The sequence below is a fragment of the Neomonachus schauinslandi genome, chromosome X, assembly GCF_002201575.2.
Source record: "Neomonachus schauinslandi chromosome X, ASM220157v2, whole genome shotgun sequence".
Taxonomy (NCBI): Eukaryota; Metazoa; Chordata; class Mammalia; order Carnivora; family Phocidae; genus Neomonachus; species Neomonachus schauinslandi.
In genome coordinates, this window is record NC_058419.1 from 22,454,891 (window position 1) to 22,482,888 (window position 27,998).

Consider the following 27,998-nt stretch of genomic DNA (forward strand, 5'->3'; position numbering starts at 1 on the left):
TTCTCTATAGTTAAGGGTCTGTTTCTTGGTTTGTCTCTCTTTCTCTCTTTTCTCCTTTGCTCAGTTGTTTTGTTTCTTAAATTCCACATATGAATGAAATCATATGGTATTTGTCTTCTTCTGACTGACTTACTTCATTTACCATTATACTCTCTAGCTCTATGATGTCATTGCAAATGGTAAGATCTCATTCTTCTATATGTCTGAAGAATATTCCATTCATCTATCAATGGACACTCGGGCTGCTTCCATAATTTGGCTATTGTAAGTAATGCTGCTATAAACATTGGGGTGCATATATCCCTTTGAATTAGTGTTTTTGTATTCTCTGTGTAAATACCCAGTAGTGTGAATGCTGGATGTGGGGTAGTTCTAAGTTCTAATTTTAAGGAACCTCCATACTGTATTTCACAGTGGCTATACCACTTTGCATTCCCACCAACAGTGCAAGAGGGTTCCTCTTCTCAGGGCACCTGGGCCACACAGTGGGTAAGCATCCAGCTCTTGGTTTTGACTCAGGTCATGATCTCATGGGTTGTGAAATTGAGCCCTACATCAGGCTCCATGCTCAGTGGGGAGTCTACTTGAAGATTCTCTCCTTCTTCCCCTCCCCCCACTCTCATGTACTCTCTCTTTCTCCCTCTCTCTCTAAAATAAATAAATAAATGCTTAAAAAAATAGTTGGTTTCTCTTTCTCCACATCTCATCAACACATGTTATAGCTTGCTTTTGAATTTAGCCATTCTGACAGGTGTGAAGTGATATCTCACTGCAGTTTTGGTTTATATTTTCCTGATGGTAAGTGATGTTGAGCATCTTTTCATGTGTCTGTTGGCCATCTAGATGTCTTCTTTGGAGAAATATCCATTCATGTCTTTTGAGATATGTTCCCTCTAAGCCTACTTTGTTGTGGTTTTTTATCATGAATGGATGTTGTACTTTGTCAAATGTTTCTCTGCATCTATTGAAATTATCATATGGTTTTATCATTCCTTTTATTGATAAGATGTATCACATTGATTGATTTGTGGATATGAAACCACCCTTGCATCCCAGGAATAAATCTCACTTGATCCTGGTGAATGATTTTTTTTTTTTTATAAATGTGTTGTTGGATTCAGTTTGCTAGTATTTTGTTGAAGATTTTTTGCATGTTTTTTCATCAGAGATATTTGTCTGTAGTTCTCTTTTTTGGTGATATCTTTATGTGGCGTTGGTATTAGGTTGATACTATCCTCATAGAATGAATTTAGGTTTCCCTTTCTCTTCTATTTTTGAAGTAGTTTGAAGAGAATAGGTATTAACTCTTCTTTAAATGTTTGGTAGGGAAAACAAGATTAAAAATATTCTGTAGAATTTGTCTCTGATGTCATTTGGTCCTGGGCTTTTGTTTGTTGGGAGTTTTTTGATTTCTGATTCAATATCCTTGCTGGTAGTTGTTCTGTTCAAATTTTCCATTTCTTACTCCTTCAAATTTGGCAGGTTATATGTTTCTAGGAATTTATCTGTAGCTTCTAAGCTGTCTAATTTGTTGGCATACAGTTTTTCATAATATTCTTTTACAATTTCTCTGCTGTTGGTTGTTATTTTTCCTCTTTCATTTGTGATTTTGTTTATTTGAGTTCCCCCCGTTCTTTTGATGAGTCTGGCTAGAAGTTTATCAATTTTGTTGATATTTTCAATGAACCAGCTCTTAGTTTCATTGATCTGTTCTATTGGGTTTTGTTTGTTTTTTTCTTTTTTTTTTTTTTTGTTTCTTTACTGTATATATTATTTATTTCTGCTCTATTCTTTATTATTTCCTTCCTTCTGCTTTTTGTTTTGTTTTGTTTTGTGTTCTTATTGTTATTTTTCTTTAGGTGTGAGGTTAGGTTGTTTGCTTGAGGTATGTCCTGCTTGTTAAGGTAAGCCTGTATTCATATAAACTTCCCTCTTAGAACTGCTTTTGTTGCATCCCAAAGTTTTTTGGTCATTGTGTTTTCCTTTGTTTGTCTCCAAGTATTTTTTATTTCTTCTTGATTTCTTGGTTGACCCATTCATTATTTAGTAGCATGTTATTTAACCTCCATGTATTTGTGGTCTTTTCAAATGTTTTCTTGTGGTTGATTTCTAGTTTCATAGAGTTGTGGTCAGACAAAATAAATGGCATGTCTTCAATCTTTTTGAATTTTGAGAGGCTTGCTTTGGGGCCTGATATATGATCTATTCTGGAGAATGTTTCATGTGCACTTGAAGAGCATGTATATTCTGCTGTTTTAGGATGGAATGTTTTGAATATATCTGTGAAATCCATTTGATCCAGTGTGTCATTCAAAGACACTGTTTCCTTGCTGATGTTCTGTTTGAATGTCTGTTGATCAGTGTAAGTGGGGTATTAGGGTCTTCTACTATTAATATATTACTATCAATTAGTTCCTTTATGTTTGTTACTTACAGTTTTATGTATTTGGGTGCTCCCATGTTAGGTGCATAAACATTTACAATTGTTAGATCTTCTTGTTGGATTGTCCGCTTTATGATTATATAGTGTACTTCTTTGTCTCTTGTTACAGTCTGTTTTAAAGTCCACTTTGTCAGATATAAGTATTGCTACTCCATCTTTCTTTCAACATCCATTTGCATAACAAATGTTTCTCCATCCCTTCACTTTCAGTCTGCAGGTGCCTTTAGGTCTGCAGTGAGTCTCTTATAGGCAGCATATAGATGGGTCTTTTTTTTTTCTACTTTGCACCCTATGGCTTTTGATTTTGGCATTTAGTCCATTTATATTCAAAGTAATTATTGATAAATAATGTATTTATCATCATTTTGTTATTTGTTTTTGTAGTTTTTCTCTGATCTTTTTTTCTCTTTCTGTCTTTTATAGTTTGCTGATAGTCTTTACTGATATATTTGGATCCCTTACTCTTTATTATTTGCATATCTATTACTGTTTTTTGATTTGTGCTTACCATTTGGTTTATATATAGCATCTTCTGCATAGAGCAGTTTATATTAAGCTGATGGTCGCTTAGTTTTGAACCCACTCTTTACTCTTCTACCCTCCACATTTCGGGTATTTGGTATCATATTTTACATCATTTTATTTTATGCTTTTCTTGACTGATTTTTATAAGTACACTTTTTTTTTTTTTTTTGCTTTTGTGCTTCCTATTTTTTTCTCTTACTTATTTTTGTTTGTTTTCCACTCACGGAGTCCCCCCTAACATTTCTTGTCAGGATGATTTACTTGTCATGAATTCTTTTAACTCTTGTTTTCTGCAAAACTCTTTATCTCTCCTTCTTATTCTGAATGATAGCCTTGCTGGAATAAGTATTAGTGGATGTGGATTTTTAACTTTCAGCATTTTGAATATATCATGCCACTTTCTTCTGGTCTGCGAGATTTATGCTGAAAAATAAGCTGATAGCATCATGGGGTTTCCTTTGTATGTAACTATCTTCTTTTCTCTTGCAACCTTTAAAATTCTTCCTTTATCACTATTTCTTGTCATTTTAATTATTGTGTGTCTTGGTGTGGACCTCCTGGGATGAATTTGTTTGGGGATTTCTGTGCCTCCTGAATCTGGATCTCTGTTTCTGTCTCCAGATTTGGGAAATTTTCAGCTATTATTTCTTCAAATGCATTTTCTGCCTCCTTTGTCTTCTGGGAAACATATAATGTGAATGTTATTATGCTTGTTGGAGTCACTGAGTTCTCTAAATTTATTCTCATTATGCAGTATTTGTTTGTCTCTCACCTGTTCAGCTTCATTGCTTTCCATTTCTCTATTCTCAGGTCACTGATACATTCCTCTCCTCCTATAGCCCACTATTTATTCCATCTATTGTATTTTTAATTTCATTTATTGAGTTCATCTTTGATATGTTATTTTTTATCTCTTTGTCAAGGGTCTCACTGATATCCTCCTCCCTTTTCTGAAGTCCAGTGAATATCTTTATGATCATTTAAGTTCTCTATCAGGCATATTACTTATTTCTGTTTTGGTTAGATCTCCTGCTGTAATTTTGTCCTGTTCTTTCATTTGGGATATATTCCTATGTCTCCTCATTTTTTCTACCTATCTGTGTCTGTCTCTGTAGACTAGAACCTGGCACTTGAGGGGAGTCTCCTATGTGTGTTGCTTGTACCCTTTGTGTTTGAGTCACTTTTTCTTTCATTCCAGATGTTGGCACTGACTCTCTGCCTGTTGTGGGCTGTGCTTGTTTTCTGCGGTGTCAGTGAGACTCAGGCAGGCTGGCTTTGAAGGGACAAGGGCACAGGAGGGCTGGGGAGGGGCTATGGTGTTAGCAAAATTTTCTATGAGCCCTAGGTCTAGGCCAGATCCTGGAAGTGCACACTAGTGGTGGCAGCCAGGTCATGAGGCACAGAAGTGTTGAAGAGGGCAGGAGTGCCTGGTGTCTGTGTGTGTGGTGGCTTGGCAGGTTGCAAGCAAGGCTTTAGCAAAAGTTGTGCTGAGCTTCTAGCCTAGGCCAGATACCCCAAGTGTGGTGGCCACCAAGGACACAGTACAGTGGTGGCTATGGGCATGGTAAGCGTTAGTGGCTGTGGTGGCCAGGAGTACAGTGCACAGAGATGGTGGTGGCCTGGGGCATGCAGCAGCTGTGTGAAGGGTGTAGTGTCTGTGTGCAAGGTAGCTGTATCTGGAGACAGTGGTGGTGGCCTGGAATGCAGGGTGTCTGTGTGTGGGGCAACTGGGTGTGGTGCACATGGAGTTAGCAAAATTTGTGCTGAGCTGCTAGTCCTAGGCTGGATCCTCTGAAGCTTGGTGGCCTCTAGGGATGAGGCTTGTGGCAGTGGCAGCAACTGGGGCACAGTGTGCAGCAGCCATTGGTCCTGGTCAGCTGGGATGGTCACATGTGGCTCTAAAAAATTTTGCTTTGATTCCAGGACCAAGGCCTGCAGGCTTGGAGTGAGCAGGTGTTCACAAGAACTCAGGTGGGGCACACTGCTAGCAGGTTAGGTAGCAAGTGTATGTGTAGCACTACTTCCCGCAGGTAGCTCTGTGTTTATGCTGGGGAGCAGGGGAGGAAAATGGCACATCAGCTCCTTTGTTCCCAGAAAAGTCTCCCAACATGCTCCAAAATCCATTTAAGCAGATAGAGCTCCTGTTTGTCCCATGCTTTGTGCAAGCTGTGGCTTCTATGTTGCCTCTCTGTGGACTGTTATCTCTTTAAGGGCAGGGTCCCAGCTATCCCTAGCCCTACTAGCTTGCTCAGTGCTGAGTCAGCTGACTTTTAATGCTCCAGGCTCCAACTCCTGCTGGTTATATAAAATCATGGATTTCAGCCCCTCTGGTTTTGAAGGCCAGACGTTATGGGGATTCATTTCCTTGTGTGGACTCCCTGGTGCTTTCCCCTCTCTGTTCTTGCAGCTCCCTATCTCCTGTGGCCAGCTCCAGACCACTGTTTCTGGCCTTCCTAAACTCTCAGATGTGGTTTCTTCTCTAAATTTAGTTGTGGAGTTTGTTCTGCTGAACTTCATGTCACTCTCCAGTTTATTTACTCTGATGTGAGTGATATTGAGTTGTAAATGTGGCTCAGGGTGAGCTTGGGGTTCTCCTATTCCACCATATTCCCCAAAATCCCCATCTAGTAATTTATATTTTATTTTTATATTTCTAAAATTTTCATTTTTTTTCCTTTTTAATGGTTACCTCCATTATTCACTTTTTAAATTCCAGTATAATTAACATACAGTGTTATATTCACTTCAGGTATACAATATAATGATTGAATAATTGTGTACATTAGTCAGTGATCATCATGATAAATGTACTCTTACTCTACTTCATCTGTTTCACCTATTCCCTCACCCATCTCCCCTCTAGCAACCACCAGTTTGTTCTTTATATTTGTGTCTGGTTTTGTTTATCTCTTTTTTTCTTTGTTCCTTTGTTTTGTTTCTAAAAGGCCACATATGAGTGAAATCATATAATATTTGCCTTTCTCTGACTAGCTTATTTCACTTGGTATTTATTATATCTTCTAGATCCATCTATGGCATTGCAAATGGCAAAATTTCATTTTTTTTATGGCTGAGTAGTATTCCATTATATATATAATATTCCTCATAATATGTATATAGATATATAGATTATATTATATTAACATTATATAGATCTCACATCTTCCTTATCCATTTATCCATCTATTGATGAAGACTTGAGTTACTTCCTTATCTTGGCTATTGTATGTGATACTGTAATAAACATAGAGGTGCATATGTTTTTTTGGATTACTGTTTTCCTTTTCTTTAGGTAAATTCTTAGTGGTGGATTTACTGGATCACATGGGTAATTCTATTTTTAATTTCTTGAAGAACCTTCATATTATTTTCTATAGTGGCTGAACCAACTTGCATTCCCATCAACAATGTACAAGAGTTCTTTTTTCTCCATATCTTCACCAACACTTGTTATTTTTTGTTTTGTTTTTTAACTATTCTGACATATGTGAGGTGATATCTCATTGTGGTTTTGATTTTCATTTCCCTGATAATTACTGCCATTACACATCTTTTCATGTGTCTTAGAAAAATGTCTATCCATGTCCTCTGCCCATTTTTAATTGTATTATTATGTTTTTAAGTGTTGAATTGTATAAGTTCTTTATGTATTTTGGATATTAACTCCTTATCAAATATATCATTTTAAATATATTCTCCCATTCAGTAGGCAGTCTTTATGTTTTGTTGGTGGTTTTCTCCAGTAAGCAAAAGCTTTTTATTTTGGTTAGTTCCAATAGTTTAATTTTGCTTTTGTTTCCCTTGCCAAGGAGATATGAAAAATTGTATAAAAATGTTTCTATGACTGATGTCAAAGTGATTACTTCCTAAGTTTTCTTCAAGGATTTTTTTTTTTTTTTTTGGTTTCCAGTTTCATATTTAGTTCTTTAATCAATTTTTATTTTATTTTTGTTTGTGGTGTAAGAAAGTGATCCCATTCCATTCTTTTACATGTAGCTGTTCAGTTTTCCCAGCACCATTTGTTGAAGACGCTCTCTTTTTCCCATTGTATAGTCTCACTCATTTGTTGTAGATTAGTTGACCATAAATGTGTGGGTTTATTTCTGGGCTCTCTCTTCTGTTCCATTGATCTATGTGTTTATTTTTGTGCCACTACAATACTGTTTTGATTAATACAGCTTTGTAATATATGTTGAAATCTGGTATTGTGATTCCTCCAGCTTTGTTTTTCTTTCTAAATATTGATTTGGCTATTTTGGGTCTTATTGTGGTTCCATACAAATTTTAGGATTATTTGTTCTACTTCTGTGAAAAATATTCTTGATATTTTAATAGGGATTCATTAAATCTGTTGATTGCTTTAAGTAGTATGAACATTTAAAAATATTGGTTCTTTGAATCCATGAGCATGCAATATCTTTCCATTTGTGTCATCTTCAATTTCTTTAATCAATGTTTTATATTTTTCAGAGTACTGGTCCTTCACCTTATTGGTTAAGTTTATTCCTAGTTATTTTATTCGTTTTGGTGCAATTGTAAATGAGATTGTTTTCTTAATTTCTCTTTCTGCTATTTCATTATTAGTGTATAGAAATTCAACAGCTTTCTGTATATTAATTTGTATCCTGTGAATTTATTGAATTCATTTATCAGTTCTAGTAGTTTTTTTGGTGGAGTCTTTATGGTTTTCTGTATATATATCATGTCATCAGCAAATAGTGAAAGTTTTACTTCTTACCAATTTGAATGCCTTTTATTTCTTTTTGTTGTCTGATTGCTGTGGCTAAGACTTTAAGTAATATGTTTAATAGAATTGGTGAGAGTGGACATCATTCTTATTCCTGAATCGTAAAGAAAAAGCTATTAGCTTTTCACCACTAAGTATGATGTTAGCTGTGGGTTTTACATATATGGCCTTTATTATGTTGAGGTATGGTCCCCCTAAACTTACTTTGTTGAAAGTTTTTATCGTGAATGGATGTTGTATATTGTCAAATGCTTTTTTGGCATCTATTGAAGTGATTATATGGTTTTCATGTTTTCTTTTGTTAATATGATGTTTCATGTTGATTTAGTTGTGAATATTGGACCACTCTTGGTGCCTGGAATAAATCCTGCTTGATTGTGATGAATTTTTTAATATATTGTTGGATTTGGTTTGCTAATATTTTATTGAAGATTTTTGTATCTATGTCCATCAGAGATTTTGGACTATTGTTTTCCTTTTTTATTGTCTCTATTTGGTTTTGGTGTCAGGGTAATCTTGGCCTTGTAGAATATATTTGGAACTTTTTTCCTGTTTTAAAAATTTATTGGAATAGTTTAAGAAAAAAAATATTAACTCTTCTTTAGATGATGGTAGAATTCACCTGTGAAGCCATCTGGTCCTTGACTTTTGTTTGTTGGAGTTCTTCTTTTTTTTTTTTTTTTTTAATTTTCTCAGTTTATTTTTTCCAATATTTATTTATTTTTAAATTTAAAATCAATTAATTAACATATAATGTATTATTAATTTCAGAGCTAGAGTTCAGTGATTCATCAGTCTTCCATAATACGCAGTGCTCATTACATCACATGCCCTCCTTAATGTCCATCACCCAGTTACCCCATCCCCCCACTCCCATCCCCTCCATCAACCCTCAGTTTATTTCCTATGATTAAGAGTAGTCTCTATTTCATTTTTTTCTGCTCTAATATTTATTATTTCCTTCCTTCTACTGGCTTTGAGCTTTGTTTATTTCTTCTTTTTCTAACTCCTTTAGGCATAAAATTAGGTTTTTATTTGAGTGGGTTTTTGTTTGTTTTTGCTTCTTGGAGTAGGCCTGTATTGCTATAATCTTCCCTGTTAGAATAGATTTCACTGCATCCAAAAGATTTCAGACCACTGTGTTTTCATTTTCATTTATCTCTCTTTTTTTTAAATTTCCTCTTTGATTTCTTGGTTAACCCATTCATTTTTTAGTAGCATGTTATTTAGCTTCCAAGGATTTGTGTTCTTTTAAGAAATTTTCTTGTGATTGATTTCTAGTTTCACACCGTTGTGTCTGAAAAGATGCACGATAAGATTTCAATCTTTTTAAATTTGTTTTGACTTATTATGTGGCCTAACATGATCTAGTCTAGAGAATGTTCCACTTGAAAAGAATGTGCATTCCAATGTTTTTGGATGGAATGTTCTAGATGTATCTGTTAGATCCATCTGGCCTAATGTGTAATTCAATGCCAATGTTTCTTTGTTGATTTTCTGTCTAGATGATCTATCCAGTGATGTAAGTGGGATGTTAAAACCCCTTCTATTATTTTTTTCCATCAATTTCTTCCTTTATGTCTCTTATGGTTGCTTTATGTATTTTAATGCTCCAATATTAAGTGCATAATATTTACAATTGTTTTATCTTCTTGTTGGATTCATCCCTTTATGATTATGTAGTGTCCTTCTTTGTCTCTTGTTACAGTCTGTGTTTTAACATCTATTTTGTCTGATATAAGTATTGCTACCCCAGCTTTCTTTTTGCTTCCACTTGAATGATAAATGTTTTTCCATCCCTTCACTTTCAGTCTGCATGTGTCTTTAGGTCTGAAATAAGTCTCTCATAGGCAGCATATCAATGGGTCTTGCTTTTTAAAATCAATTGCATCACCCTATATGTTTTGATTGGAACATTTAGTCCATTTACATTCAAAGTAGTTATTGATAGGTGTATACCTATTGCCATTTTGTTACGTGTTTTATGATTGTTTTTACAGTTCTTCTCTGTTCATTTCTTCTCTTGCACTCATCCCTTGTGGCTTGATAGTTTTCTAAGTGATATGCTTGGATTCCTTTTTCTTTATTTTTTGTGTATCTATTACAGCTTTCTGATCTGTGGTTACCATTAGGTTTACATATAACATGTTATGTTTATAGCAGTCTCTATTAGCATGATGATCACCCTCCTCCATGTTTAATGTATATGATGTCCTACTTTACATCCTTTTATTTTGTAAATCACTTGGCTGATTTTTATATATAATTTATTTTATTGCTTTTCTTCTTTAACCTCTGTACTAGTTTTATAAGTGATTAATCTACTACTTTTATTATGTTTGTATGTACCTTTGAATTTTTTTCTTTTCCTAATTTTCTTATTCTTGACTATGGCCTTTTCTTTCCACTCAAATAATTCCCTTTAACATTTCTTATAGAATTGGTTTAGTGGTGATGAATTTCTTTAACTTTTATTTGTCTGGGAAAATTTTTCTCTCTCCTTTTATTCTGCATATAGCCTTGTTGGATAGAATATTCTTGGCTGCAGTTTTTTTTTTTTTTTTTCCTTTCAGCACTTTGAGTATATCATGCGACTCCCTTCTGGCCTACAAAGTTTCTACTGAAAAATAAGCTGATAGCCTTATGAGATTTCCCTTATATATAACTGTTTTCTTTTCTCTCACTGCTTTTAAAATTGACATTTTAATTTTTATGTGTCTTGACGTATACCTTTTTTGGTTCATTTTTTGGGGGCTCTCTGTACCTTGTGGATCTGGATGTCTGTTTCCTTCCTCAGATTAGGGATGTTTTTATTTCTTCAGATAAGTTTTCTTCCCCCTTCTCTTTTTCTTTTGGGATCCCTATAATGCAAAATTATTACACTTCATGATGTGCCTGAGTTCACTTAAGGTATTCTCTCTTTGTAAGATTTGTTGTTGTTGTTCAGCTTGGTTGCTTTCCATTACTCTTTCTTCCCAGTTTGCTGATCCATTTTGCTCCCTGTTATCTACTGTTTATTCTCTTTAGTGTACTTTTAATTTCAGTTGAAGGTCTTACTGAACTCCTCCACTCTTTTCTCAAATCTAGTATCTTTGTGAACGTTCTTTGGATTCTCTATCAAGAATATTGCTTATATTTATTCCAATTAGGTCTTTTGCTGTGATTTTGTCCTGTTCTTTCATTTGGGATATATTCTTCTGTCTCCTTATTTTGTCTAACTCTCTATGTCTGTTTCTTTGTATTAGGAATGTCAGCTATGCCTCCTGATCTTGAAAGTAGTGACCTTATGAAGAAAAGGTCTTATAGTATCCTGTAATGTAATGTCTGCTGTTCACCAGCTCCTGGCACTGTAGGGGTGCCTTGTTTGTGTATTGTATGTGCCCTACTATTGTGGTTGAGGTGTGTTTGCATTCAGTCCAGTTGGCTGTAATGGCCCTTTTAGCCTGTTTTGGGCAGGTTTCATCTCTTTGCAGTTAAGGGGCCAGTTTGGGCTGCCTTGGATTTATAGTATGGTCAAATACTTCTCTCAGTTCATTTGCTGTAACTGTGGTCACACCAAACTGCAGGGGACTCTCTTTGCCTTGTCCCCTGAGAGCCTTTCACTGGTGTGCAGGGTCTGTAGTCAGACGAGATGTCTGCTCCCCAAACTGTTGGGTTTGCAGTGACCCCAATTTACAGAGCTCTCTCTTTGTGCTGCCTCCTGTGAGGTATGTATTGGTGGGTGGGGCTGGCAGTCAAATCAGATGTCTCCTCCTAGCTCATTGCTTGGGCTACAGTGGAACTGGTGTGTGTGATTATCTTTCTCTTTCTCTAGGGCAAGAGTCACTTTGCAGTGGTGTTGGCCACTTTCAGGGCTTCTTACAGAATAAAACATGACAGGAGCCACCTTGGACATAATCTTGTCCAGTGGGGTGGGTTGGATGGGGCAGTCTGCAAAAGAATATGAGGGGCAGGGCATGCAGTATTTGCAAGCTAGGTGGTGAGTGTTCATGCTGATTCCTGCAGGTGTGTAGGTATCTAGGCTGGATAGGTAGAGATAAATCGTGCTAACCTGCTCTTTTCTTTTTTTCTGGAGATGTTTTCTAAAAATCCCTGCCTCTCAAGCACATGTTCTGAGATTAGTAAATTAATCTTCATGTATAACCCAGGAATTTTTCCAATTGCTGCTTCTATGCTGTTTCTTGGCAGGGTTGTTTGTTATGCTGTCTCTTTAAGGGTGAGGACTCAATTTTCTCTCACCCTCTAGCTCTACCAAAGGTGACCCAGAGATTTTTAAATTTACTAGTGTTAAGCCCTACTAATTGTAAAAACTTGCAGAGTTAAGCCGCTCTGGTATTCACAGCCAAATACAATGGGTACTCATCTTCCCAGTGTGGGTCCTTCTTGTGTGGGGTGCCTAGTGTGGAGTCTGTTCCATTCCCCACCCCCTTTTTTTTTGCTCATGGTGCCACTCCCATATGTGGTTATTTGCAAGTTAGCTTGGTTCCAATTCAAGACACTACCTTTCCTGTGATGTTTAATATGCCTCTCTATGATTAACTGTGGAGAGTCTGTTTCTGCCAGTCTTCAGTTTGTTTTCTGGGTTAGTTATATTGATGTGGCTTTTTTATCTAGGCATATCCATGGGGGGAGGTGAGCTTAGGATTCTCCTATTGCACTATCTTCCCATGTTCCGCCTCTATTATTCACTTTTTACTTTTATGATATTTCCATTTCCAAAAGGGCAATCTCCAAAAGTATTAACCATCTTTATAGTTCTTTTTGGGACAGCCTTCCCTGGATGAAACTATTAACTTGCTATTTATTCTGCTTATTATGCCTACTTTACTTCTTACATATAAATGTTTTCACTTAGCCTTTGTTATTTCAGCCACCTATCATTGGCATTGCTATCAAGGAGCCCCATTCTATAACAGCATCTCTTACCAGCAGCCATGACCTTTGGAGGATATCCAAAAGATTGTCAACAATGCTGGTGTCCTTCTCACCAGCAGATTTATTATTTTGAAAAATAAAACCCTCCCAGAGAACATAGTTGGTTGGTAGATTTTTATCATCTCTATATGGTATACATACTCTGGCAGTCCTACTTTTCTAAAACTTTTGATCCCTTCTACTGTCTTACATGGGAATTCATTTATTTCTTCATTATCTAGGATGGGCCATCACATTGCCTAAGCTTCAAGGGCCATCTTTTTTTTTTCCCCAAGAACCATCTTAGAAGTGCATTAGCACCACCTTCCAGAGTTACTGCTTTGTTATTAAAACTGATGTTAACAGGCCCACCCCTTCCTTGTTCAAATTATGTTGTGATTTGACTACAGTTATTTGTCTCACTGGCCAGAAGCACTATTGTAGATAAAGCCTGAAGGAGGGCATGTGATGTAATGAGTACTGGGTATTATATGAGACTGATGAATCACTGACCTCTACCTCTGAAACTAATAATACATTACATATTAATTAATAAAATTTAAATATAAATAAATAAATAAATAAATTCATTAACAAAAAAGCCTGAAGGGACCTTTGAAGTTTTCTAATGCAGAGACCTCCACATCATCTCAAAAGAAGAAAGGTGTCAGACTGTAACAGGGAGCAGTGGACTACCTTTGCCGAATCATATGTTTCAGTGCAATATGGTGATTCAAGATTTTTAAGTCTGTTTCTTTGGATGTCTCCATCTTATATCTCAGGGCCTCACTCCTTCCCAAATAGGGCCCTGACCTTAACATAGCAGCCATGCAAAGGCTGAGAGTTAAAACATATCTGGAACCCCACTACGCTTATAATTAAATTCTGAACCTGATTCTTATTTTTGTTCTCTGGATGTGAGAGATGAGAGTCTCTTTAGAAACTGTCAAAGAGGTCCTCACTTTTGCACTTTGCATTATATTGTTGATTAATTACCTTTCATTGTCTTTCTCCAATGTAATGGTGTTACTCAACAGGAGCCATCAAATTCCGTTGTCCTTATAATTACTGCTTTCCCCAAACTTCTCAGAATCCTGAGATACAGCACCCACCAGTGTATTCCTTCTCATTAGTATATCTGATTCCAGCCCATCACTGGTGAGATTATTTTTCTTTTACAACTGCACCTTTAGAGCATGATAGATACCATCTGTGGGGCCATTGCCTCCTGGCCAGTGAATTATTAAGATTCAAAATTCCATTTTAGATTCTGCTTCCTCAAATTACTTCAGAGGCAAACCCTTTTAAGTTATGTTTTCTAGGATATGGGCATTAAGACTGATATTTGCATTCAGAGAGTATGTTGGTGAGTGCTATTGACAATACATAGAAGGGAGTGAGGGTAGCAAAACTGAGCAGTCATAAATTGAACTGTGTGGTTTATTTGCACAACGAGCTTCAGCTAATCCCATGGGGAGCAATTGACCTGGTATGGGCCTTCACAGTTCATGCAATTTGGATCAAGGGGGCTAGGACAATACCTCCCTCATTGACCAGTCACTGGGTGCAGGCTGCTCCCGGCGACGCAACACAACCTTAGGCAATTTAGCTCCCATTAGCTGAGAAGAGTATCTAGGAAGATCCCTGGCTGTGAGTCATCAGCAGGCAACACTCCCGGCAGCTGGGAGATAAAAATACATTGGTTCTTAATGGTGGGAACTGGGCAGTACAACATAGCACTTACTACTATATTACAAATAGTCACAACACCTATCTGCCATGGTTTCTGTTTATGTTCTTTTCTCTTCCAGTTGAAATCCTTCTATTCCTGCTTGTAAATGCATTTTCAGACTGTTCATTGGCCTTGTATAAAATAAAAACTATTATATTGATTTTTTAATTGAATATTGATTATATTGATTTTTTTTTAATTCCACAACCTTGCTGACATTTTTTGTTTGTTTGTTTGTGGATTCCTTAGGATTTTCTATATATAGAATTATGTTATCTGTAAATGCATATAATTTTATATCCTCCTTTCCAATTTGGAGGCCTTTTAGTTTATTTTATTGACTAATAGCCCTAGCAAGAATGTTCAGTATAATATTGAATAAGAGTAGTGAGAATGAACATCTCATTTTGTTCCTGATATAAGGGAAAAGCATTCAGTCTATCACTATTATGTATAATGCTAGCTATAGATTTTTTCATAGATGTCTTTTATGAATTTGAGGAAGTTAAATTCTATTACTCATTTTTGAGTGTTTCTATTATGAAGGATGTTGGATTTGGGCAAATGTTTTTTTCTCTACTGAGACTATATGGTTTTTATCTTTTATTAATATGATATATTATATTGAATGATTTCTTCATTTGAACCAACCATGCATTGCTGGAATAAATTCCACTTGGTCATGGTATATTATTCTATTTCTAAATTACTGTATTCAGGATAGCCACATGCAAAAGAATGAAGTTGCACCTTTACCTCACACCATATGCCAAGTTAAATAAGTATGGATTAAGACATAAAAGTTTGATTTAAAATTGTAAATCTCATAGAAGAAAACATAGGGGTAAATCTTCATGAATTCAGATTTGACAATAGAGTCTTAGATATGATGCAGATAACACTAGCAGCAAGAGATAAAATAGGTAAATTGTAGTTCATCACCAATGCAAATGCCTGTGGGGCACCTGAGTGGCTCAGTCAGTTAAGTGTCTGCCTTCAGCTCAGGTCATGACCTTGGGGTCCTGGGATCAAGCTCCACATCAGGCTCCCTGCTCAGTGGGGAGTCTGCTTCTCCCTCTCCTTCTGCCCCTCCCCCCGCTCCTGCTTTCTCTCTCTCAAATAGATAAATAAAAATCTTAAAAAAATACAAATGCTTGTGATTTGAAAGACACTATCAAGAAAGTGAAAAGACAACTCACAGAATGAGGAAAATATTTGAATATCATATATCTGATAAGGTAGGTTTTTTTAAAGATTTTATTTATTTATTTGAGATAGAGAGAGAGCAGGAGCAGGGGAGCAGAGAGAGAGGGAGAAGCAGGCTCCCTGCTGAGCAAGGAGCCTGATATGGGGCTTCATCCCAGGACTCCAGGATCATGACCTGAGCTGAAGGCAGATGTTTAACTGACTGAGCCACCCAGGTGCCCCTAAGAAGGTAGTTTTATCTAGCATATATAAAAAACTATCATGACTCAATAATAAAAAGACAAACTTAATTTTTTATTTATTTATTTTTATTAAGTTCAATTAGCCAACATATAATATATCATTAGTTTTTGATGTAGTGTTCAAGGATTCATTAGTGCGTATAACACCCAGTGCTCATCGCCCTCCTTAATACCCATCATCCGGTCACCCCATCCCCCACCCCTCTCCCTTCTGTAACCCTCATTTTGTTTCCTGGAATCCAGAGTCTCTCATGGTTTGTCTCCCTCTCTGATTTCTTCTCATTCAGTTTTCCCTCCCTTCCCCCATGGTCCTCCGCACTATTCCTTATGTTCCATATATGAGTGAAACCATATGATAATTGTCTTTCTCTGCTTGACTTATTTCACTTGGCATAATCCCCTCCAGTTCCATCCATGCCAATGCAAATGGTAGATATTCATCCTTTCTGATGGCTGAGTAATATTTCATTGTATATATGAACCACATCTTCTTTATCCATTCATCTGTTGAAGGGCATCTCAGGTCCTTCCACAGGGGGCTATTGTGATATTGCTGCTATGAACACTGGGGTTCATGTGCCCCTTCTTTACACTACATCTGTATCTTTGGGGTAAATTCTTAGTAGTGCAATTGCTGGGTCATAGGGTAGCTCTATTATTAATGTCTTGAGGAACCTCCATACTGTTTTACAGAGTGGCTGTACCAGCTTGCATTCCCACCAACAATGTAAGAGGGTTCCCCTTTCTCCACATCCTCACCAACACTTGTTGTTTCCTGTCTTGTTAATTTTTGCCATTCTAACTGGTATAGGAGGTATCTCATTGTGGTTTTGATTTGTATTTCCCTGGTGGCTAGTGATGTTGAACATTTTTTCATGTGTCGGTTAGCCATTTGCATATCTTCTTTGGAGAAGTGTCTGTTCATGTCTTCTACATATTTCTTGACTTGATTATTTGTTTTTTGGGGGTTGAGTTTGAGAAGTTCTTCATAGATCTTGGATACTAGCCCTTTATCTGTAATGTTATTTGCAGATATCTTCTCCCATTCTGTGGGTTGCTTCTCAGTTTTGTTGACTGTTTCCTTTGTTGTGCAAAAGCTTTTTATCTTGATGAAGTCCCAAAAGTTCATTTTTGCTTTTGTTTCCCTTGCCTTTAGAGACCTGTCTTGAAAGTAGTTGCTGAGGCCAATGTCAAAGAGGTTACTGCCTATGTTCTCTAGGATTTTACTGTATTCCTTTCATCCATTTTGAGTTTAGAAACATTTAGGTCTTTCATCCATTTTGAATTTACAAACTTACTTTAAAATGGACTGAGCAACTGAATAGATATTTCTCCAAAACAATAAACTAATCGCCAATAAACATATGAGAAGATGCTTGACATCTTTAGCTATCAAGGAAATATAAATCAAAACCACCATGAGATGTCATATCATACTTAATATAATGCCTATAATAAAAAAGTCAGATACTAATTAGTGTTTGTGATCATGTGGAAAAGTATAAGCTCTCCTACACTGCTGGTTTGAATGTAAAATGCCTCAGACACTTTGGAAAACAGACTGAAAGTTCCTTAAATGATTAAACATAGTATTATCATATTTCCAAGCTTTTCCATTTCTAGATATATAACCAAGGGAAATGAAAACATAAGTCTTTCCAAAAACATATTCAAGATTTTTTTAGCAGCATATTTCTTAATAGTCAAAGATGGGAAAAATCCAAATGTCTGTTAACTGATGAATGGATGAACAAAATGTGCTCTCTCTAAGAAATGTATTAACCTTGAAAACAGTATATAAAGAAAATGAAATTGGTCACAAAAGTTAACATATTTTATGCTTCCATTCATAATATGCAAAAGAGGTAATAAATCCATAAAGACAAAAATATATTAGTGGTTTCTTAGGGCTTGTGGGGAATGGTCTGAAGATGTGCTGTTTGAAGGGTATGGGATTCTGTTTGTGCTGATGAAAATATTCTAAATCGATATCTATTATGTTTGTACCTATCAGTGGATATACAAAGAAGCATCATGTTATATACTTTAAATGGGTAAATTTTATGGTATGTGAAATTTGTCTCAATAAAGTTGTTTAAAAATAATTGTAAGAAGGGGAAAAGACAAATGTTCTGAGTGATGCTGGAACTGAGTTACAGGAATCCCCACTCAGACCCAGACTTGTATCTGGTGCTTAGCTTCTCCCCTTACAAAGGGAAGGGTATTTTCATCATCCCATAAACATCAGATGAACAGAGTAGAAGAAACCAGTTCGCTGGGACAAGGACATAGCTTTGTAGCTTCACTTGGTACTAAAGCTTGGTCTCTGCTTCAAGTTCACAGGTTTATCAAAGCTGTTCATAGGTATAATTTGCCTTACTCTGCTTATGTTTCACCAAGCAGGAAATGCATATGGCTCAGAAACCATACTCTTTAAAATCTCTCTGATATTCTCTGAGGACTATTTTTGCTATGGCTAGATTGTTACATAGGGGGAAATCATCCCTGAAATTGCCTCAGTGGGCCTTAGGCTCTCTGAAAGGAGGCAAGATTCACAGGTTGAGGACAGTGTGTTTAGGGGAATTGGGGACAACCTGGTAGCTCTGCCTGAGTGTCAACATGAGAACTTTGGAATCCTGTGGTTGTAAAACATCCAGAGGTGCTTGTTGTCTTACAAAGTGACCAAGTTTCCTTTATTTTATTGAAGTTTGGAATAGCATACTGTAGAAATATTTAACACATATGTATTAGATATTCCAGCTATAATTTTTGACAATGGACCAAGACTCTGCAAAGCAGCCATATCTGGAGAGATTGGACCTCATCATGTCATCAGTTTTGTCATGGGGCATCCAAAATTAAATATGCTTTTGTCAGGGGCCTATTAGAAAAAGTACTTTATAGGGAAGAAACCCTGTACAAGTATGATGTCTTGCATTTACACTACCCCCATGAGTATGGACTGGTAATAGGATATGATGACAAGGAGAAACTCTGAAAGTATCTTTTTGAGTGGGAGCTGGAAGTAAAACCCTATCAATGGGCTGTGCTCATGACTAAATCCTTCTTGGACCCAAGAGAGATTTGAGAAAAAATAGCAGAAGTGATGTTTGAGACCTTCGATGTGCCTGCCTTCTATCTGTCTAACCATGCAGTGGTAGCTGTATAGCTCTATACAGCTATACAGCTCTACCTCTGTCATGGGACTAATGGTGGACAGTGGGGATGGGGTTCCTTACACTGTCCCTATCTTTGAAGATTATTCCCTACCTAATGCTCTCACCAAGCTCTAAATGGCAAGGAAGGACATCACAGAGCATATCACCTGGCTCCTCCTCACTAGTGTGAGCACCTTCCCTCATATATTTGACAAGTCTTACTGGGTGATATCAAAGAGAAGCTGTGTTATGTGGCCTTGGAGCCAGAGAAAGAACTATGTAAGAGGCCAGATGATATCATGCCAACTGAGAGAATATAAACAGCCAATTGAAAATGTCATCTATATTGAGAACCAGCTGTACCAGATGCCTGAGATTCTTTTTGCACCTGACCAGCTGGGTATCCGCAATCTGGGACTCTCAAAAACAGTCTCCAGCAGCATTATGAAGGGTAGCACTAAAATTCAGAAGAATCTTTTTGTGAAAATTGTGCTGTTTAGGGGCATTACCTGCTTCTCTGGGCTTGAGGAAAGTCTTATGAAAGAACCGGAATAGCTGGCTTCCAAAGGGACTCCCCATCAATATCACAGCTTCTTCTGATGTGTTTATCTGTGTGGATTGGTGCATCCATTGAGACTTCTCTGAACAATTTTAAACAGATGGGGATTATCTGTGAAAGTCTTAAGGAGTTTGGGAGATTTATCATTTAGAAAAGATGATTTTTAAAAACCTCACATGGTGGGGACAAGTTTAAATGTCAGATCATAGGAACACCAGTGGGAGGTGATATTGTTCTTCAAGCAAGATATTTAGTAAAAGTATTTTGCCATTTTGGGTTTCAGTTCACTCTTGGTGGCACATTGTTGTAACCACTGCTGTATAAATATCAGTGTCTCCACTTTCAACTCTTTTGGGTGTATATTTAAGAGTGGAATTTCTGGGTCATATGTTAATTTTATGTTTAAATGTTTGAGGAACTACCAAAATGCTTGGTTAGCAGCTGCACCATTCATTTTACATTCCCAACCACAAAGCATGAGGGTTCTTTTTCTTCACGTATTTGCCTACACTTGTTATTTCCTGTTTTTGAATAATAGGCGTTCTGAAGTATATGAACAGGTATCTCGTGTTTTGATTTGCATTTCCCTAATGATTAGTGATATTCAGTATCTTTTAATATGTTTATTTTCCATTTGCATATTCTCTTTGGAGAAATATCTATTCAAGGCTTTGGCCCAATTTTTAATTGGGTTGTTTGTTATTTTTGTTGTTGAGTTGTCAGAGTTGTTTATATATTCTGGCTATATAACCATTATCATATATGTGGGTTTTCTTTTCTTACTATTTTTTTTTGGATTGACTTTTCACTCTCTGAACAATGGCCTTTGGTGCATAAGAGAATTTAATTTTAATGAAGTACAATTTAACAATGTTTTCTTTTGCTACATGTACTTTTGGTGTCATTTCTAAGAAACCATTGCCAAATTGAAGGTCGTGAATATTTGCCCTTATGTTTTCTTCTAAGAAGTTTATATAGTGTCAGTTTTTAAGTTTGTTTTTAATCCATTTTGAGTTAATATTTATATATGTTATAAGTAATCTAACTTCATTCTTCTGCATGTGGAGATCTAGGTTTCCCAAGGTCATTTGTTAAGAAGACACTTCCAATTGTATACTCTTGGCAGCCTAGTAGAAAATTGATTGAGTGTACACATATGGACTTATTTCTGGAATATATATTTTATTCCATGGATCTGTAAGCCTATCCTTATGCCACTACCACACTGTTTTGATTGCTACAACTTGGTTGTAAATTTTGAAATTGGGAAGTGTGAGTCTTCCAACTTTGTTCTACTTTTTCAAGATTGCCTTGGTTATCCAAGGTCTCTTTAAATCCTTATGAATTTTAGATTATGTTTCTCAATTTCTGTAAAACCACCATTAAGATTTTAATGAATCTTAAATTATTAATGTTGAATTTGTATATCATTTTCAGTAATACTGTTGTCTAAGCAATACCAAGTTCTCCAATTCATTCAGACAGAATATATTTTTTTCTTATTCCTTTTTTTATGTTCAATTAGCCAACATATATATAATACAGCATTAGTTTTTGATTGATGTAGTGTTCAATGATTCATTAGTTGCATATAACACCCAGTGCTCATCACCACACATGCCCTCCTTATATTTTCATTTTTAAGGTACTCTTTGTTCTGTTTTATTTTTCAACACTGTTTTACAGTTTTCTGTGTACTAGTCTTGTGCCTCCTTAATCAAATTTATTCCTAAATATCCTTTCTCTTCTTTTTGATGCTACTGTATACTGACTTTGTTTTCTTAATTTCGTTTTCAGGCTCTGGGCTAATTTTAACTACATGTTTCAACTCTATATATTATCTATTGACTATTATAAAGATGAGGAAATTAGCATAGTAACACTTCCTTCGTTGTCTCCTTCCTCCTATCATGAGAGAGTTGTGATTCTGGACAATCCTTAGCCTAAATTTGTGTTTATTGACTTATTTACCAAATTTATGTCTTCTCCCCGGGGGAAAATTCTCTCATCAAATTCTGACCTTCAAAAATTATGTGGGAAATCATGTTGAACCCTGTTAAGTCAGTATTTTTCTATTGTGACCTGGAAAATGCTAATTATCCTTTCTTCTTCAAGTTGCCATTGCTCACCACTCTTTGTCAGCTAGGAAACTAATAAACACACACACACACACACACACATACACACATGATATTCCATTGATATGATTTCTCCTTCACCTCCACATCCTTTGCTTTTCTTCCATAAAGATCTGATCTGCAGAAACAGTCCCCATTTCTCCTTTGGTATTGTTCATGTTCTCAGGTTTATTTATTTAGATTACTACTTATCCAGATTATTATTGCATATGTCTACTATAACTCTAAATTTTACTTTTGGAGAAAGCTGTATCATACTGTAAATATGAAATTATATCTGCATATAAATATTATCTCTCGTTTTTGTCCTTATTGCACAGATGTTTTGTATTTTGTGTCAGTTTGTGACATTGTTTTAAATTGATGATAGAGTGTTATCTATTACTATTTTGGGGGATACTTTTCAAAAGAAGGAAGTGGAGTTAAGAATAGCTACATTTCTAACTTGAAGTTTGAAACTCAACTGCTTGTTAAACTATATATTTATAATATATCATGACATGTATTACAAACCTGCTTTATTTTTCTCTTCATTATCATCAGCATTCCTGCCATTTTCTTTTTTCAGATGAATTATGAATCAGTCTGTTATTTTCCACAAAAAGTATTCTAAACTTCATTAGGATTATATTTAATTCATACATTTATTTGTAGAGTTTTTAACTTTATAATAGTAAATCTTCCAGTGCAGGAATATTCCATGACTTTCTATTTACTCAGGAAAACTTCATAGATTGTTTTTCATTTAGGTCATTCAAATTTAATCTTAGATTTAGTTTCACATTTTTTATGGTATTGTACTGTTATGAATAGGAGATATGTCTATAATATTTTCAAATTGACCATTGCAAGTGCATAGGTAATCTATTTTTATGATAATCTCATATTTCACACTTTTCCGGACAATTCTAAAATATTTTGTAATCATTCTATTAGATTTTTTAAGTAGATGATCACAATTGCAAAAAGCCATAGTTTTGTCTCTTTCTTTCTAGTATAGAATATTTATTTTTCATTACTTAGTGAAATAGTAAATAGTATTGGAATATTAGTGTGATACATGGTGCTCATATATTTCCTTTTGCTTTATTAAGAAAAATTCCCATATTTCTCAATTAAGTATAATATTTACCAGAAATTTATGAAAGTTACTATCATAAAATTTTAGAAATTTAGAAATATTTTTCTATTTTTAAAAAAATTAGGAAATGGTAAAATTTACAAAATGCAATTCTGGTATCTACTAAGGCAACCATATTTTTCTCCTTTATTCAATTCATGTGGACAAATATCAATAGGTGGCTATATTTGGTGATCTAATATTTTATTTAAGAACATTAAATCTAATCCTAAGTGAGTTTGGTATAAAAAGTATTTTTTTTGTTAAATTTATTCCTAAGTATCTTATTCTTTTTAATGCTATCATACAGTGTGGGCTGGAGAGCTCAGTGAAGAGCAGATTGTGATCTCTCTGTTTTGAGACAGAGGTTTGGATGCAGTCACTTCCACTTCCACTTTTATAGAGTGCTCTACACTCTATAAAAACTGAAGTTTTATAACTGAGGATGTGATGGCTTCAGAGAATGAGTTTGGAATCCGCATATCTCTAGGGACAGTGACATCCACGATTTTGTCTTTTCATAATTCTTTCTCATTCATCTTCTTAAATAAATACTATATTCTTATATTCCTAAAAATTTTAGAGTTGTATTCTTCAATTTTGATTCATTAAGCTATCTGAAAATTTATACACATTATTTAAGAAATGAGTCCAATTTAAATATTTTTATTTTCTTTCAGCCTTAATGAAATATGATTGACAAATCAAAATTATATGTATATAGGCTGTACATTGTACCTTTTTTAAGGTAAACAAAATTGTGGTTTAATATACACATGCACTGTAAGATGATTATCACCATCAAGTTAATTAATACATTCATCATCTCATATAGTTATCTTTTTTGTGTGTGTGGTAAAAAGACTTAAGATTTTTCTCAACAAATTTCAAGTATATAATACAATGTCATTAACTATAGGCACATGATGTACATTACACTCCTGGAATTTATTCATCTTATAACTGAAATTTTGTATCCTTTGACCAATATCTCCCCATTTCCCCCACCACCCAGCACCTGACAGCCACCATTTGACTCTCTGGTTTTAGGTGTTTGATTTTGATTCCACCTATGAGTATTCCACAATACAGTATTGTCTTTCTGTGTCTGGATTATTTCACTCAGCATAGTGTTCTCCAGGTTCATCCATGTTGTCACAAATGGCAAGATTTTCTTCTTTTTATGACTAAATTATATTCAATTGCATATATTATAGATATGTTACATGTAGATGTAGATACATATAGATATATATTGTAATAGATATATATATAACATGTAATATAATAAATACATAGTGTAATAGATATGTAATAATAATATATAATGCATAGATATATAGATATCTATTATAATATATATTATATTTATATATATAATATTTTCTTTGTCTATCAACAACAGATATTTAGGTTGTTTCCATATCTTGGCTATTGTTATTCATAATAGCATTATTATTAATACTGTTAATAACATTATTCATGGTGCAGTGGACATGGGAATGTACATATCTGTTTGAGATCCTGATTTAATTTCCTTTAGATATATACCCAGAAGTGGGATTGCTAGATCATATGGTATTTCTATTTTTAATTTTTTGAGGAGAATTCATACTGTTTTCCATAATAGCTGTACTAATGTACATCCTCACAAACTGTATAAGGGTTCCATTTTCTCTACACACTTGCCAAAACTTATCTCTTGTGTTTTTGATAATAGACATTCTATCAAGTGTAAGGTAATTTCTCATTGTGATTTTGATTCCATGATGGTTACTAATGTTGAACACCTTTTCATATACCTGGTGGCCATTTGTAGGTCTTCTTTGTAGAAATGTCTATTCAGACACTTTGCCCATTTTTAAACTGTGTCATTTGTTACTTTGCTATTGATTCATAGGTGTTCCCGATATATTTTGGATATTATCCTCTTATCAAATATACAGTTTGCAAATATTTTTTTCCATTCAAAAGATGGCCTTTTCATTTTGATTGTTGCCTTTACTGTAGAAAAGATTTTTAATTTTATGTAGTTCCATGGTTGATTTTTTTTCTTTTGTTGCCTTGCTTATGGTGTCATATCCAAAAATTCATTGTCAAGACCCATGTCAAGTAGCTTTTTCTTTATGTCTCTTTTAGGAGTTTTATGGTTTTGGGTATTACACTTAAGTCTTTAATCCATTTGGAGTTAATTTTTGTTAAGGATCCAGTTTCATTCTTTTGCATGTGGTTATCCAGTTTTGCCAAAGATGTTGAAGAGACTATCCTTTCCCCATTGTGCATTTTCGGCAACCTTGACAAACATTAATTGACTGGATATGTGAGGAATTATTCCTGGGCTCTTAATTCTGTTCCATTGGTTTATGTGTCTGTTTTTATGCCATTACCATACAGTTTTCATAGCTTTGTAATAACAGTTTGAAATGAGGAAGTGTGATGTCTCCACCTTTGTTCTTTCCCAAGATTGCTTCAACTATTCAGGGTCTTTTTTGGTAGCATATGAATTTTAAGATTGCTTTTTCCTGTTTCTGTGAAAAATGCCATAGGAATTATATTGAATTTGTAGATTGCTTTGGGTAGCATGGAGAATTTAACAAAATTAATACTTTCAATCCATAAACATGGGATACTTTCCATTTATTTGTGTCTTCTTTCATTTCTTTCATAAATGCCTTGTAGTCTTATAGTTTTCAGTGTATAGATTATTAACCTCTATTGTTAAATTTATTCCTAAGTATCTTATTCTTTTTAATGCTATCATACAGTGTGGCCTGGAGAGCTCAGTGAAGAGCAGACTGTGATCTCTCTGTTTTGAGACAGAGGTTTGGATGCAGTCACTTCTGCTCTGACTCACAGAAAGCCACCAGGGAAAGTTGCCAGAGAACAAAATCCCCCCAAAAAATGGTTTTCACTGAGCCTATCCCCTCACCCACAGGGGGCAGGGCAACTCTGCCCAAGCAGGGTTGCCTGAGTAACAGCCCAGCAGGCCCCTCCCCCAGAAGACAGGCTGGAAGAACAAGAGGATGACAACCCTAAGTTCCCTATAAAGCAGGTGTATCTTGCTTAGGTTGTGGTTAATACTTTGGACTCTGTACATTCCCTCAACCACCTCTCAACAGAATGACTAAGAGGAGGAACCCCCAACAAAGAAAAGAATCAGAGACTGTGGCCTCTGCCACAGACCTAATGGATATGGATATAACCAAGATGTCAGAAATAGACTTCAGAGTAACAATTATGAAGTTGTTATGTATGCGTGAGAAAAATATTAATGACAATATAGAATCTCTAAGGGCAGAAATGAGATCTAATCAGGCCGAACTTAAAAATGTTATGAATGAAATGCAATCTAAACTGGATCCTCTGACTGCCAGGGTAAACGAGGCAGAACGAATTTGTGAGCTAGAAGATAAGATGATAAAAAAGAAGGAAACCGAGGAGGTATGGGAAAAACAGATTAAAGCCCAAGGGATCAAACTGAGAGAAATTAATGACTCAATGAAATGTTCCAATATCAGAATGATTGGGATCCCTGAGGGGGTGGAGAGAGAGAGAGGTCTAGAAGATATACTTGAGTAAATTGTAGCTGAGAACTTCCCTAATCTGGGGAAGGAAACAAGCATTCGTGTCCAAGAGGCAGAGAGGACTCCTCCCAAGATCAATGAGAACAGACCTACGCCACAACATATAATAGTACAATTAGTAAATCTTAGATCCAAGGAAACAAGCCTGAGAGCAGTGAGGGGGAAGAGATTTCTTATGTACAGAGGGAGGAACATCAGAATAATGTCAGACCTGTCCACAGAGACCTGGCAAGCCAGAAAGGGCTAGCAAGACATATTCAGGGAACTAAATGAGAAGAACATGCAGCCAAAGATACTTTATTCAGGAAGGCTGTCATTCAGAATGGATGGAAAGGCAAGGAGCTTCCAAGACCAGCAGAGACTTTAATGCTATTATAAATAAAATTGGTTTCTTTAAAGATTATTTATTTATTTATTTATTTATTTGAGACAGAGAGAATGAGAGAGGGAGAGCACATGAGAGGGGGGAGGGTCAGAGGCAGAAGCAGGCTCCCTGCTGAGCAGGGAGCCCGATGCGGGACTCGATCCAGGGACTCCAGGATCATGACCTGAGCCGAAGGCAGTCGCTTAACCAACTGAGCCACCCAGGCGCCCCAATAAAATTGGTTTCTTAATCTTATTTTTGGTTAGCTCATTGATAGCATATAGAAATAGAAATGATTTTTGTATATTAAGTTTGTGTCCTGCAGCTTTACTGAATTTATTTGTTAGTCCTAACTTTTTTTTAATTTTTTTTTTTAAGATTTTATTTATTTATTTGAGAGAGAGAGAATGAGAGAGAGCACATGAGAGGGGGGAGGGTCAGAGGGAGAAGCAGACTCCCTGCCGAGCAGGGAGCCCGATGCGGGACTCGATCCAGGGACTCCAGGATCATGACCTGAGCTGAAGGCAGTCGCCTAACCAACTGAGCCACCCAGGCGCCCCCATTTTTTTTTTTAATTTTTAAGGTTTTGCATATTTAAGATTATGTGAACTGGAGATAAATTCGACTAATCCTTTTCTCATTTGGACCCTCTTAATATTTTTTCCCTAATTGTTCTGTGCAGGACATCCAGTATTATGTTGAATGGAAGTGGTGAGAGTGGTCATCATTATCTTTTTCCTGATCTTAGGGGTAAAGCTTTCAGCTTTTTTACTAATAAGTATGATGTTAGCTGTGGGCTTGTCCTATATGGCCTTTATTATATTAATGTATATTATTTCTATAACTATTTTATTAGAATTTTTGTCATGAAAGGATGTTCACTTTTGTAAAATAGCTTTTTCCTCATCTATTGAGATGATCATATGTTTTTTATCTTTCATTTTATCTTTCATTCTATTAATGTGGTATCACATTTATTGATTTACATGCATTGAACCATTCTTCCATCCCAGAGATAAATTCCAGTTGATCATGTTGTATGATCCTTTAATTTAATTTTATTTTCATATTTTTGTATGATCCCTTCAATGTGCCCTTGAATTTGTTTCTATATTTTGTTGAAAATTTTTGCATCAATATTCATCAGGGATGTTGGCATATAGTTTTCTTTTCTTGTAGTGCCCTTATCTGACTTTGGTATCAAGGTAATGCTGGCCTTGTAAAATGAATATTAGAGTTTTCCCTCCTCTTCGAATTTTTAGAAGA

The 27,998-nt window shown here is 35.5% G+C and overlaps 1 pseudogene; it reads left to right on the forward strand.

Annotated features, from left to right (window-relative positions):
* The first annotated feature begins 4,782 nt into the window (after nt 1-4,782).
* On the forward strand, nt 4,783-19,677 carry LOC110576097 (annotated as a pseudogene).
* The last annotated feature ends 8,321 nt before the right edge of the window (nt 19,678-27,998 follow it).